At 47.0% G+C, this 13,798-nt stretch overlaps 1 protein-coding gene across 11 annotated transcripts in view; it reads right to left on the bottom strand.

Moving 5' to 3' along the window:
* LOC135905116 (uncharacterized) overlaps positions 1–13,798 on the bottom strand; it is a 595,563-nt gene that overhangs the window by 241,585 nt on the left and 340,180 nt on the right. Inside the window, exon 5 of one of the 11 annotated variants that reach the window (XR_010565324.1) lies at positions 11,721–11,791. The exons of the other annotated variants lie outside the window; for them this stretch is intronic. The gene's annotated coding sequence lies outside the window, so the exon portion shown is untranslated. Of the gene's footprint in view, positions 1–11,720; positions 11,792–13,798 lie in introns of those variants that run through there. 11 annotated transcript variants of the gene reach the window in all.

The following is a 13,798-nucleotide window of genomic DNA, read 5'->3' as shown; positions in this document are numbered from 1 at the left end:
GCTTAGAACGCGCGCTCCTGCACGTCACGCCGGCCGCTTACAACACCATCACGTGGCTGTGCGTTACGATGCCCTGGCAGCGCAGTTTTGCCTGCCTTTCTTTGCGACAGGCTGTCAGCTCAGCACGCAGACGCAGACGTCTAGCTGCGCCTTCTCGACGATACCGTGTAAGCAGGCGATACCATGTAAGCAACGAAGGTTGCCGTATCATCATCATCATCATCATCATCATCATCATCATCATCAGCCTGGTTACGCCCACTGCAGGGCAAAGGCCTCTCCCATATTTCTCTAACAACCCCGGTCATGTACTAATTGTGGCCATGCCGTCCCTGCAAACTTCTTAATCTCATCTGCCCACCTAACTTTCTGCCGCCCCCTGCTGCGCTTCCCTTCCCTTGGAATCCAGTCCGTAACCCTTTATGACCATCGGTTATCTTCCCTCCTCATTACATGTCCTGCCCATGCCCATTTCTTCTTCTTGATTTCAACTAAGATGTCATTAACTCGCGTTTGTTCCCTCACCCAATCTGCTCTTTTCTTATCCCTTAACGTTACACCTATCATTCTTCTTTCCATAGCTCGTTGCGTCGTCCTCAATTTAAGTAGAACCCTTTTCGTAAGCCTCCAGGTTTCTGCCCCGTAGGTGAGCACTGGTAAGACACAGCTATTATACACATATGCCGTAGCATATGTAACACTAACAGGAAGATTCCGACGCGTGCCAGGTTTCCGATTGCGGGTGACGCGCCAACTTTCGAGCTCCTTGCGCGGGACAGCCCGTGACGCGAGCCGCTTGCACGAGACGACAGCACCTTCTTCTAACTGACGGTCGGGTGGTGGAATTGCCAGCTAAGATTTGGCAAGCGGTCCCCCGCGGCTTTGTGGACAACCGGCCGCACAGACACAGAAACTTCCCCCCACGCCAAATGTGGTTTTCTGAACGACGCAGTAATGACTCACCCCAAGTTTTTCCGTAGGCGCCGGTTGCTCCACTAAAAGAGTAAATTTTCATCTTAAAACATAAGGTCGAAGGTACGCAAGAAGGGCTTCCTTTTTCTTTTTTTTTTCGAGCATATTTTTGGAATTCCATTGAACATATAGCGCAATAAATCGAAAGTGTTGGCACGACAGAGTGCAATATCCACGGGGCTAATTAATGGGAAACATAATTAGCTTTCTAACTATTCCCTTTGCGGTACAGGTTGCAATTGCGGAATCGAAGTCCATGGGCATAGCGAAGTCAAGTCTCTTGAACAGCAGTCCTAAGGCCGGCACCACATTCTAGATATCCGCCCCGTAAATCTAGCAGAAAAGAATTGCTTTACGGTTCTAGGTTAAGATCTGTCAAAACATCCATATTATATATATATATATATATATATATATATATATATATATATATATATATATATATACCGACAGATACCAGCTAATCATTTTAGTGTAGAGAGACATTAAAAATCGCATGTAATAGACAGTGCAATTCTGTCGCATCAAGCTGGATTACTCAAAGGGGCGAACGTTACATTCACGAAAAATCGGTGGCGTGGTGACAACAAATTAACAAAATTTCACGAATTAACTGCAGTAATTCATCGGTCGACGCACCAGTATAGAACATGCTTCTGGGGTCCAAAGCAGCTACCGAAGCTTGAGCCGACCACCAGGTCGAGAGAAACCAATGGAAACTGTACACGTAGTCATGCAACGCTTGCATCCAGCCGATTTATCTTCAGATATCGCCCGCGCAGTCCTGAGCACGTGGTCTGCGCGTTCTAGAAAAGTGTGTCGACCTATGTGCTTCCCACTCGCGGTACACCTAAGGCGAGCAGTAATGAAGCAGTAATCATTTAGCAGAAATCCTCTGCCTAGCACCTGTTTCGGGCAATACGCGCTCAAAATTTGTGGCGAATTGCCTTGGTATGCCATTTAACGCTCACCTGCGCGTGAGGTTTTTTTTTTTTTTTCCAGTGCTGATAAGTGCCAACGGTAACATGACTGAGTTTCGGCAAAGAACTTAATGGCGTATTCTTTTTCTTTTTTTCGAAATTGGCGCTGAGCACAGTGGTTACTGAGATAACACGTCATTGGGATTCTTTCGTGCAAGTGTAATGTTAGCATCTTTAAATAGGTGGTCTTGCTACATTTGTTTTTATGCACGCGCATTTCTCGATGGAGCGTTTCATTCCTCTACGCCATGTGTGGAACCGAGAAGACGATAACCTTTGCGAGCACCACGCGACAGTTCGCTATGCGACGATTCAGAGCATAGAGTTTCTCACTACATTAACTAGAGGGAAATCTGGCGCTGCTGCGCTGTGGTATGCATGGGAATGCCGGTATATTGTGGATTCGGATTGGCATCGTTCTCGTAGAGACAGGACACCTTGAAGACGCGCTTGGCAAGTACCGTTCCGTCTGTCACAATGATTCATTTTCTACTAAAACAGCACGTGAAAAGCTCTTTTAGCTTTATTATTACGCGAAAACATGTTTTCTTTAACTATGAGAACTTGGTATTCTGTGTACGACTACATGTTACGTAAGCAGTATCAGCGGGCCGCTAAAGTTGGAGGACAGACTACAAGGTTCGCGCTCGCTTTGAAGCAGTTGGTCGTCTGTTCTTGCTTTTCTTCGCTTGGTCATGCATCGTGGGTGAGTAAAGATGTAATATGCGTGAATGGAAACATTTTATGAAGATTTTACTTTGAGAACGCGTTATTTGCGTAGCCACATCCACGTTTTAGACGAAGCCTCTTACAACACCAGCCAACACGAGCCTCGCTGACACATATACCGTCATTCCCATGACGGCACGGTGCCCCTTTAAGAAACTCCCATAGACGGTGGCGCCAGATTAACCTCTAGGTGTTCTAGTGAGAAACTCTATGATTCAGAGCCACGGGAGGTTGCCAACACAGTAAACTTCTCTCACGCCATCAAGGGTGCTGGCTCGTCCCGTACTAACACCGTCCCGGTGAATGGATAGTATCGTATCTTGGAACAAATGAAGCATCTTGTTTTTCTTTCTTGCGACTTTTTTTCTTTGTCAAGTAAGCATGACGATAACGGCGACAGACGTCACGAAAATTGCGTGAAATAAAACTTAACAGCTATTGCTGCGAAACTCTCGCGTGCAATATTTTGATGCGCACAACGTGATCAGCATTAAAACGCACTGTTCAACTATACGGTTTCTCTCGGTGCACGTTTAGGAGTAAAATAGCGTTTTTGTCGTTGTTGATCGAGTATTTCTTGCATGATTATTACTCCGGGTTACGACATCGATGACATATCGAGTACACACACACACACACACACACGATATGTGTATGTATATATATATATATATATATATATATATATATATATATATATATATATATATATATATATATATAATACCACCCCAAAACGAGCAAGTCAGCACATAGTAGACATATTTCAAACACCATCTGTCACCGCGAGGAGCGCGGACTAAATGTACAATTGTATTTGTTTTTCGTCTTGAAAAATTAGGCACGTTAGAGTGCCAAGTGTCGTACAGAACGATGCGGCCACGACGGCCTCATTTCGACGTGGTCGAACTGCAAAAACACGTACCCGTGTCCTTAGATTTATAAGTGCACGGTAAGAAGTGCCAGGTGGTCAAAAATATTCCGGATTCCGCCTCTATACGGCGTGCCTCGCAATCAGATCGCGGTGTTTGACACGTAAAACCCCATAATTTATAATTAGTTACGACCGTATAATGACGTGCACTTGTCCTGCCAAAACCTGAGCAAAATCAAAGCAGCGGTACTTACTGTTCGCGCCCAGTCGTGTTTGCCGTAATCCTCAGACGTGACACTGCCACGAGTCGGAGAGCCAATGTTCTCTTATTTTTTTTTCATTTTTTTTTTTTTACTGCGAGCATGATTGAGGAAGCAATTTGCGACGAAATAATTAAGCCCTCATCTCGTCTGGCCGGTGGGTGCGTTTCGCATACGGCGAACAGGTAGGAGCCGCTTCTTTCTTTCTTTTTTTTTTTTCTCGAGTGCGAGTGCACGGACAATTAGACGTGCTTATGCAGGCACGCACGCAAGAGCTCCACGCACGAGTTGCACGCACAGGCAACGCACACGCACAGGCAGATATAACTCGGGCGCGACGAAAACGCAGTTCGAGAACAGAGGCTCGTAAATTTATCCTCTTCGATCAAGCCGCGCGAGCCTATTTCGCAGATTTATCCCTCGCCATCTCACCGTGGAGCGTGTATACAGCAGGCCAGGCCCTGCCGCCGGTCTAAGCTCTCCGTCTATCATTAAACCCTTTTCTCCCCCTGTCTCTCGTTCGCGGAGCAAACGCGTAGCAGCGAATAATATTACGACGCGATAGAAAGAACGAAAGAAACAAGCGAAGCGTGTGATCCTTTCTTGTGGGCTTTGTATAAGGCAGGCATTACAAAAGAAAGAAAGAAAGAAAGAAAGAAAGAAAGCGAAAGAAAGAAAGAAAGAAAGCGAAAGAAAGAAAGAAAGAAAGAAAGAAAGAAAGAAAGAAAGAAAGAAAGAAAGAAAGAAAGAGATTAATAGCCGCGTACACAGCGGCGCTATATGGATAGCGGCCGTGATCTTGAAAAACCGCTCGGCCGACCGACAGCGCCGCGGCGTTCTGGGAGGCCAGGCGGAGTGGAAGTCGTGCCAGACTGTTTCGTACAGGCGTAGTGTAAATATTGCTCGCTCACGATTGCACTCCCCCCCCCCCCCCCCACCCTCCTCCGCGCCTAACCTTCGACGGGGATATCGTGAGACCCGCATTAGCGTCGCTTCGGCGTTTCAGACGGCTGGCGGTTGCCATTTGTTGATGCAGACTGCGTATATGGGAATGGCGTTCGGCGTGGTCTATATCTCTCCCTGGTCTATATCTGTCCCTCTTTCTAAACGGACGCGACGATCGAAGAGCGTGCGCGTGACGTCCGCTTGTTTACATGGGATTCAAAGCAGTGACGCCTACAACAACAACGACGACATCAATGCCGACTACGACGTCGTGTACGTACCGGCAATACGCTCACCTTTTTCCCACAACATATGCGGGCTTTGTTTGTATAGATCCAGTTTGCTTTTAAGAGGGACGGCCTTGCTATAGCGTAGTTTCCTTCGTAGCCGGTGAAGAAGCATGTGCGCCGCATTCTAATTGCTCCCGCAATATTAGAACGTGTACGTCGATTGTGACATTGAGGCTTCGAAAAAAAGAAAACAAAAGTGACGGAAAAGTGAACACTGTGCACTAGCACGACAGATATATCAGCAGGACGCTTCAACGCAGCGAACTGATTGGTAGCAACTGTGAGGTTTGTTTCCTGTCCCTGTCAAAGAAAGTAACAGCGATGAAGAACTTCTAGACAAACTAAGGATTTCGACGGAAATGGAGCCGATAGCAGAATGCGACAATGCACAGATTTACCTTAGTGCATGCTCCCGGGTTTCCCTGTGGAGCATGCAGTGAACCTCGGTGCAATGACGTTGGTTACACAGTCGCACATGCCGTCAGACGAAACGTGCACAAAAAAAAAAGAATACTACTTGTTTCACTGAGTCTATTGAATGCCTGTGAAATTCCTGTGAACGTGCTTGGCCTGCTCTATTGTGAGCGGTATACTGTGTGCGATGCTTACAGCGAAGTGACATGTGTAACGAAGAAATTCGGTGGTGCCAAGCATTTTGTTATAAAGGCCTTTGACTGTACGAAAACGAAACACTGGCCTACCGGCCGTTGCTTCGGTTCGTAAATACTCACCCTGGAGATATTCTGCACTAACACAACAAACACTAAATGAGGGGGGGGGGAGAGAGAATTCTGGGCTTTTAGGCACCAAAATCACGATTTGTTTATGAAGCCACGTGGTATTAGGGGACACGTTATCATAATACAACCAACATTGAATAAGGGATAACGATTTTACAATAGGCGAAAATCTATCTGTGAAACCCTGCGGCATGCCGTGGGAGAAAGCGCTCGACAGCTAGAAAGCGATTGGCGCATTACAAGAGCCAGGTACTGCTCTTGCCAAAAACACAGTAATAAGCCTATCGGCAGACGTTTCCTAGAATGCTTTTTCTGCCTCCGTGCGTGATATTTTTACCGTCCAATTAAAGTCTATGGAGTATTCTATAGATAACAGTTGATTAACAAGTTTAGGAGCACAGACGTTATATACAGCCAAATGTACGTTGATATTGCATTGAAAGGTTGAACATATTTTAACGCGAACATCATTCTTGGCATTGTCAGAGCAGTTTTCTTTCCGGCTGTCTAGCTATCTAGGTCTAGCTATCTAGCCGATCCCGATGTTAAGTGCAGTTTAAAATGTGGCTAATTCTTGCGTGTATTTGCCACCGGACATATGCCGTTCTTCGATGAACTCCTTAGACCCAAACAAAGGAACCACACGCACAGTGGCTCACTATACGTGTGCCACTGGTAACGCGCGAACTTCCCGGCGGCGCCGCCAGAAGGCGCAGCGCGTTCACAGGAAAGGGAGAGGGAGGAGCCCAGATGCAGTGCACGCCTCGAACGCCATGCCTTGCGGCTACGTAATCGCATACTTGGAAAACATTGCGTACATGAGTTCCACCCGTATATCTTTGGAAATGGTATCGTCGGTGACTAATATAATGCTCCGGAAATTTAAGAAATATCAGCTTATCAATCTTACAGTGCGTCACAGTTCTATAGGCCACGCAATAGCTATCACCTCAACAAGAACAAGAAGAACACCACCACCAACAAAGAAGACAAATGTGCATATGTCTTTTTTACATGTTACTTTACGCATACACTGTTGAGATCTTGTCAAACATGGAACGAATTTCCCGCGGTAAGCTTTAATAGTGGTATGTAAATATTTGAAGAAGCATGCGGGCGATGAAAAGTCACTAGGACGCAGATGCCGATTTCCCTATGAGTGAGACCAGTCCCGCTCGAAGTTGCCGCAGAACTTCGGAGCAAGGCCTGCGGTTGCACTACACAGGTTACACCCTGCGCCGCGCATCTATCGATCACACCGTAGTATGTAGAGCAGGCGCCCATGCACGGGTATACATGACTTCAGTAGCGTGCTCTTCTTGTCCGTTACAGACTCTCCACAGGAGGTTAAGCTCAAGCTACACGAGCAAAGGGTGTGCCTCGAGGATATAAAGAAAAAGAAAACAAAGAAAAAATGATACATCAGGCAAGACGAAAAAAAAAGGAAGAAAGCGAATTAATCGCCGACTCCCGGAACACTCGCATGCCTCGACCGCGAGGAACAGGAACAACTCTTGGGCGGCGGCGCGCCTTTTGCCAGCGGGGTTACCTGCGCGAGTCACAAAGCCACCGCCTCATCCCCGCCTATATACTACCCTCCCATTATTGCCGTGCAGTACGGCAAAGCCTGGATCTCGTCTCAGCCAGTCAGCCAGCGATAGCGGGCCGCGTGTACCGGAGCAAAAAGGATGGCATCACCCATCGTGCGTTCACGAATACCTCCGAGAAGACTCCCGTTCAGTCTGCGTCGCTCGCATACAGTGGTCAGAAACGGAAAACGAAATAGTTGAGTCCTTCTGCTTCCCTTTTTGTTATTGGATAGAACGACTCACAGCTCCGTTTCCTGCAGCGCACGAAAGTTGGTGACTCGGAATATGTGCTCCATCTCCCTCATTTCCACGCAGTGCAGCAACGGCTACGGGCCACGTTATGCAACCAGTAGTGTTATTGTACTGTTCGGCTCGTTAGCTTGTCTGTGGCCTCCGAGATCACAACGGCTCCACAGTTGCTACCACGGTGGCTACGGTTTGCCATAGCTATAATTTGTAGCGATAAAGCGGGACCACCGAACAGGCAAGCCACAGCTCCGACAATGAACTAATGCTTATCGCTCGATTTCGTGTGCGACTCTGATGCTCGATAATGCGTGAAATCGAGCAATCACTCGACAGCCGAAGTTGTCTTGTCTTGGATATTTGGCTGCCTCGTCTCTGCGCTAGAAAATTCAGAGGACACAGAGCCAAAGGAATGGCCTGTCCGTTACCCTTCTCTGAACGGAAGGTTCACAGAAGGATTAGTAAGCTCAGGATAGGCGCGCACGGGCTCGCGCCTATGGATGACACCTTCGGTTCTCGTTCCACGATTCGGCGACATGAGACCTAGCCTCCTCTGCACTGCACGGAATTGGTGGGATTGCGTATTACGAGCCCGCGCGTGAACCGACGTCATATGTAAGTAGGTAGAACAACCCTTGCCGCTGGGAGGAAGATACTTCACGATGGGGCGCCGGTTTTTATCGGCCATCCGTCGCGCTGACCGCGCGGCCGCTAATTGCCTGCCATCTTTCGAGCGCGCTGAACAGAACGCCGCGGGCGCGCTCTCGCGGCGATCAGCGAAGCCTCAGGCGTGACGTAGAAAGAGGGAAGCTGCGCTTTCAGTATGTAGGGATGATGGACGAGATAAAGGGTTAATGGACTTTTTTTTTTCGTCCTAGTTGCTCCGCTGTTAAACAGCCCGCACCGCCAGAGAAGGATATCTCGAGCCGAATAGGAAATGAGTTTGGAGCTTGTCGACATACGGTAAGCGGCACTCCCTTGATGTGAATGGCAACTTACTGACGCCCTTGAAAAGTATGCATTCGGAGCGTTGCTGGGTGAGAATATTTGATGCTTAAATACTAAGGATAACGCCAAAAGCTAGGAGAAAGGTAAGTAAAGTGCAACAAACGATGGATTTGAAGGCATTATGCTCATAATTAAATATAAACTCATGAGATGAGAAGGTGGCCGCGTAGTTTTGGCAAAAAACCCGGGTAGCCGAGTTTCGAGAAAAAATAATGAAGTTGGACGCACCACTATACTTGTTGCTGTGCTTGGTTGATACTTATTAAAGTTCCAAAGACGCGCAACTATATGAGGGAACTGCTGGACGGCAGGGCGCAATTTTATGTATGGCCGTTCCTGGATATAGTTTTAAGTCTCCTCCACTGTAATATGAAATTCAGCAGGTCATATCACGCATGGAGCAGACACGTAAGCGGCGGCAGAACGGATGCGTGAAGACGGCTAATCGACGAGCTGGAACGATTAGGTGAGTGATGAGATTATGAAATTTGCCGGCATAGTAAGAAGTCAGCTCATGCCAGATAACGTTAAACTGAAAGTCGTTGAGAGAGGCCTCTTTCCTGCAATGGGATTAAATGATCATTACGATGCGTGTGGCTCCGTCGCTCGGAGGTTTGCGAAATCAACCAAGGTCTCCAAGACGTTGAAACCCCGACATTGAGAATTTCCCGCTTTAATGAAACACGCGGCGCGCGAGAACAAGTCACAGCCTGGGAAAAAGTGCAGTTGTCGCTTGGTGTAGCCCTACGTGATATTGGTCTGTTTCGGTTGGCTTCCAGTTGAGTTGAATGGAATTTCTGCTCAAACTGAATTGACATTTTCCTATAAGTTTTGTGAAGGAGCAGGCACACTTGACATCGCGAATTATCACGTTTGTCGAAACAGACGCCCAGCATGTGCACGTATACAACAACGTAATCTTCGGCATTCGGGACATCCTCGATTTCGTCGTGGCGTATACGCAACTTCTCCGCCCCTACAAAACACAATTGGACAAAAGAAGCGACAGTCCTGCTCGTAACCGACAGGCATAGGCGACCGACACTTTATCACCGCACCACAACAGTGCCTCGTTTCCAGCGTGCTTCCCGACTCCTGTCGGCGTGCACACACACGAGAGACATGTTCCTCCCCGGCGGGCTCTCTTCCATCAGCGATCTTCCTGTTCCAGCGACGCGACCATGACAACGTTTACCGCCCCAAATGACCGAGTGCAGTAACCAACCTTCCGTTTAGCGAGTTCGACTGTTTGTTTGCATGCATTGTTTGTTTGTTTGTTTTCTCCTGAAATACAGCGTCCCGGTCGTCTCCACAAGCCGAGGCGTGTTGTTTACTTCCGCGTTTACTCGCTCCTTTCTTGCCTCTCTTCTAGTCAACGATCACCCGATCCCTCTCGATAGGCGTGGCTTCTGCTCTGGGGCAGGTACCCTTGTCTCCCGGGTTGTTGCTCGCCGAGGGGCTCCCAAACTCGGTCTCGGTTCTTCTGCGAGCGTCCGCGACTGCCTCGACTCGGTAAATGTCCTTCTAATCGCCGCAGCGCGCATTCATGTGTCCCATCAAGGCGAGCGTGTACTCGGGAACATTGGCTCGCCGGTTATTGCACTCTCCTAGTCGTCTTTGATTCCGGGCACGCCGCACCAGCAGGTATCGATCCAGTACACGCGAAGTACGCTATCACGAAATTTCGTGAACTGGGGGTAAACTAGGTATATGCTTGAAAACTCACGACCGCGTTGAAAAAAAGAAACAGTCAAAAGTGAAAAGCGTCCTTTGGCATTGGACAAGACCGGCGAAATTGGATCAGTCTGTACAGATATTCACGGTTTATTACACAATAATATACTACGAGCTCCTGGAATATACATTGTAATGCCGAAACACTTGCAAGAAAAGGACAATCACAGCGACTTATTTGGCTTTCTTTCTGACCATGGGAAGTATATTTGCGAACACACACACGCACATAAAAGAGAGAGAGAGAGAGAGAGAAACAATATGTTACTTGAGCTGAAACCTAATTAATACAGTAATTACCCTTCGTGGTTGCTCAGTGGCTATGGTGTTGGGCTGCTGAGCGCGAGGTCGTGGGATGGAGTCCCGGCCTCGGCGGCCGCATTTCATTGGGGGCGAAATGCGAAAACACCCGTGTATTTAGATTTAGGTGCACGGTAAAGAACCCCAGGTGGTCGAAATTTCCGGAGTCCCCCACTACGGCGTGCCTCGTAATCAGAAAGTGGTTTTGGCACGTAAAACCCCATAATTTAATTTTTTTAATGCAGTAATTAATTAGTATTTAGTTTGCTGAACTCTCCACAACTGAAAACTCGCTCCATCGTATCTAGAACGCTGCTATAGGCTGGGCGTTCTTTCCATGCTTAGGAGGAAGCTTTTGCTCGATTGCTCTATATCTTAAACTTATGCATGCAAATGGAGAAATCGTTTTTTTTTTTCAGCAGCTACTGCATTGATTTGATTAGGTTTGTTGCACATTCACAATACTTAGTTGTTTATATATATATGGTGTTTTAACTCACGATTGCTATGTATACATATTGATGTATCAACACCTCACTCTATGAAAACACTGTTTTATGCATTTCATGAGAAGCCAACAAACAAGGACACCAACGAAAATATAGGGGAAATTACTTGTACCGAATGATTGGATTAAAGAAATCATAAGTTAATGGGAATGAAAGTGGATGAAAATGCGACTTTCCGCAGGCGGGGAGTGACCCCACGTCTTCGCATTACGCTTGCGGTGTTCTACGAATTGAGCTACCGCGGCGCAGCTTCCCCATCCACTTTCTTGGGTATTTATGTGTTACTTCTAGAACTTGTTGCCTTCTGATGACATGATTAGTGAAAATCGGGGCCCCCAGATTAACCCCCTTTCTTCTTGTTTTATGCATTGAAGCGCAAAACTGGAGCGTCAGTGCAGTTCGTCGGACACATCGAAAAGTAATATCTCGACACTGGCGCAGTGACAAGTGTTCGAGATGCGTCCACGTTATATTTATTTATTTATTTATTTATTTATTTGAACACCATAAGGGCCCGTTAGGGCATTACATATGGGGGGGGGGGGGGGGAGTTCAAGCATGAGTGAAATCTGTACAATGTAAATATATGAAGGCATTAGGAACCATAAAAAACATCTAGCAGAAGCAAACAAAAAAAGAAAAGAAAGAAAAAAAGAAAGAAAGAAAGAAAGGAAGAAAGAAAGAAAAGGGTAACGAAATTTATACAATGTTTAGTAGCGTGAAACACGCATAAGAACCTAAAATGCGATGCAAACAATCAGTACCCATCAGTACACTAGTTTAAGGATACAATCGAATAATGATTTAGGTAAACAGCCTACACAGATACATATCAGATGAAACGGAATGAATTTTATACAATGCCAAGCACTTGAAAACACTGTTTAAGTAATTATTCAAGGAAATGTGGGCTCGGACAGGTTGACACACTCTAAAAAGGTTAGCAGTGTTCTTGACCGTTCTTGAAGTTCTTGACTTGACCGTTACGCAATACAAACACTATCACACACGCACCAGGTGACTGTCATCATCAGCGCCCTAAAAGCAGGAACTCAATATACTTACACATGCTCAACATAAAATAGAGCTCGTATCAAGCAACGCACAAAGTGAAGTTTCATTCATTAGTGACGAAACATTACGACAAACGCGCCGCGGTGGCTTGGCGGCTTTGGTGCTACGCTGCTAAGCACGAGGTCGCAGTATCGAATCCCTGCCTAGGCCGTCGCATTTGGACGAGGGCGAAATGCAAAAAAAAAGAAAAAAAAAGAAGAAAAAAAACGAAAAGAAAAACGCCCATGCCCCGGGCATTGGGAGCGCGCTAAGGATATACAGGTGGTCAAAATAAACGCGGAGTCGTCCACTACGGGGTTCCTCCGAATCAAATCGTGGTGTTGTAGTTAGAAAAAAATGCATTTAAACAAAAGACGATACGAACACTGAGTCACAATCACGGCACAATTCCACCAGGACGGTAACGCATACAGGAAACGACCACATGTTCTCAAAGTAGCGTCCGAGTCCTCGCTCACTAACACGTCGAAGAGACACACCGAAAACGGTTTCGAATTACTGCGCACAAGCGCCAATTGCGCACAGGTCCTCAAAATGAGCGGCTTGGCATGTGTCCCCGCTTGTACCAACAATAGCTTCAAATCTGAACAAAACATACCGCCAGCTTTACGGATGACAGGGGGCTAGCTTCTTTCCATCGTTCTCGCTGCGTCAGCTCTTTAATTAAGCTTTCGCACTGCCTGTAATGTTATGCAGTTGCGCAGCTTTAGGAGCCCTCATCTGCGAGAATATGGACGCGTAAAGGTTAGTGTTGTGCAGTAACGAAGCTCTAGGAGTCCTCATCTGCATGAAGATCGATGCGTGAAGGTCACAAATCGCACACGAAGGCCGGAAGTGGTAAAGGGACACTAAAGTCATTTGTTGCTACTCGCTGTGAGGGCCCGATGTAGCAGCGTGGGAGACAATCGAGCTAGCCGGTGTGAACGTCAAAACGCAGCAGTGCGTTGCTTCACGTGACCACCTAAGGCATCGTGACGTCACGATGTAGTACAAATGAAACCTAAAGTGGCTGTAGAAAAGCTATGAGATTACGTAGGCTGCTGCGAAGCTTGCCGCTACTTTTTCTAGGGTTTAACAGGTGACCTTAACTTCGATTCATTCTAAATTCGTTTGGAGGTCCCGGACCACACACAAGAAAATATCAGAGTCCGAGATATCACGTCAGTACGCATTTAGACACGAAAGTGAAGATTAAGTGTAGCTGTATTAGTAAATTACGCTCGAATAAAGTCATAAAACCTTTTTTTTTTTATTTTTAACCACGAGTGGAGGCCTGACAAGCCAAAATATGGCTGTGGCGTAGACAAGGTTAAGCCCAGGATGCGAAGCATACTAGCCTTTATTTTAGTTGTTGAACCACTGTTTAGCCTGGTGAACTGCTGTTTCTTGGCTATATTTGGTTCGGCTAGACGAAGAAACAACTCATGCAGGCGAGCGCACGAGCTGATGCCCGGCTATGTAGCTACGCAGCCGCAAGCGAGCGCACGAGTTGAGCCTCCGCTTTTGCAGCTGTTATGACGTCATATGGTAGCTACGCAGCCGCGCGCG

This window comes from Dermacentor albipictus, chromosome 6, assembly GCF_038994185.2.
Source record: "Dermacentor albipictus isolate Rhodes 1998 colony chromosome 6, USDA_Dalb.pri_finalv2, whole genome shotgun sequence".
Classification (NCBI taxonomy): Eukaryota; Metazoa; Arthropoda; class Arachnida; order Ixodida; family Ixodidae; genus Dermacentor; species Dermacentor albipictus.
Note: the sequence above shows the minus strand (reverse complement) of the source record. Positions and strands in the feature narration are given on the sequence as shown.